Source organism: Lactuca sativa, chromosome 8 (genome assembly GCF_002870075.4).
Source record: "Lactuca sativa cultivar Salinas chromosome 8, Lsat_Salinas_v11, whole genome shotgun sequence".
In the NCBI taxonomy this organism is placed as follows: domain Eukaryota; kingdom Viridiplantae; phylum Streptophyta; class Magnoliopsida; order Asterales; family Asteraceae; genus Lactuca; species Lactuca sativa.
In genome coordinates, this window is record NC_056630.2 from 8,912,906 (window position 1) to 8,914,302 (window position 1,397).

Consider the following 1,397-nt stretch of genomic DNA (forward strand, 5'->3'; position numbering starts at 1 on the left):
GTGGAGGCTTATAAGGTTTCGAAGAACTGATGGGTTTCTCACTTTCGCATGGACTCGTCGAGTCCATAGGAGTGACTCGGCGAGTCGGGTCGGGTTTGACTGGCTTCGATTCTTCTACCTTCTCTTCCTTCTTCTTGGAGATCCTTAGTGCTTCTGTAAGTTTTTCTTCACTGCTGGAGGTTATTACGCTCACGTTCTCCATTCTTGGATTGGGCTCGGTGTTGCTCGGAAGTTGACCCGGTCTTCTTTCATTCACTTGATGTGCAAGCTGTCCCAGCTGTTTCTCAATGTTGAGAATGGAAGCTTGCTGATTCCTCAACATGTTTCTGGTTTCTTGCATTGCCACATCGTGATCATTATGTCTTTTCTCGGACGCGGTTATGAACCTTGTGAGTATATCTTCTAAATTTGCCTTCTTTTCCGTGACCGGCTCTTCCTTTTGATAGAATCCCCTCTCCCTCTGTTTGTATTTCTCCTCCTTAGCCTTTTTATATTCTTCGTATGGGAGCCATTCCTTCTTCGGTTTCCTCCAGTCTTCATCGTATCTATCGCCACTGGAATAAAATACTTGAGCCTTTTTATTTCCCTTCTCGTCTCGATCACAATCCTTGGTAAGATGGGGGCCGCCACAATTTTCGCATCCTACCCTAATAGCATGGATCGTTTGATCCATTTTCGTCATTCTTCGGTCTAGGCTATCGAGTTTAGCTATTACCGCCGCCATGCCATCGTTCACCGAGTTTACTGCTCCACGACTCACTTCATTTCTCGGATTGTGGTATTCTCTAGAATGCTTAGAGAATTCTTCAATTAATTCCTTTATTTCCGGAGGTGGCTTTCGGGTGAGCGGGCCTTGTGAATCGAGTAGTTGCCTTGTGGTGACATTAACTCCATCATAAAAGATGGAGACCTCTTGTTGGCTATTAAGATCATGGTGTGGGCAATTTCTAAGTAGGCTCTTGTACCTCTCCCAAGCTTCATAAAGAGATTCACCGGGTTGTTGCTCGAAGTTGGCAATGGCTTTCTTTAGCTTGGCTATCTTGGAGGGTGGGCAGAAATGGTCAATGAACTCTTCTTTCATCTTGGCCCATGTGGTGACCGATCCGGGATGAAGTGATTTTAACCAATCTTTTGCAGCGCCTTTAAACGTGACAGGAAGCATTCGAAGAAGCTGGGTCTCGCGTGGAACATTAGGCACGTTGAAGTAATCGGCCACATCATTTACTTCGTCCAAATGCTTGTAAGCGTCTTCATGATCTCTCCCGTAAAAAGGGATCTCCTTGAGTTGAGCGAGAATATGGCCCTTTAGCTCAAACGTAGCGGTTGCGGGAATTGCGGGTTGCACAAGTCCCGGCCCGGTGTCATCACACATCCTTTTCTTCCACTCCCCCATGGGG

At 46.5% G+C, this 1,397-nt stretch overlaps 1 non-coding gene across 1 annotated transcript; it reads left to right on the forward strand.

Moving 5' to 3' along the window:
* Nucleotides 1-926: 926 nt before the first annotated feature.
* On the forward strand, nucleotides 927-1,033 carry LOC128128251 (small nucleolar RNA R71). Its single transcript, XR_008226111.1, has one exon. It is a non-coding gene; the product is annotated as a small nucleolar RNA R71 (small nucleolar RNA).
* Nucleotides 1,034-1,397: the final 364 nt, after the last annotated feature.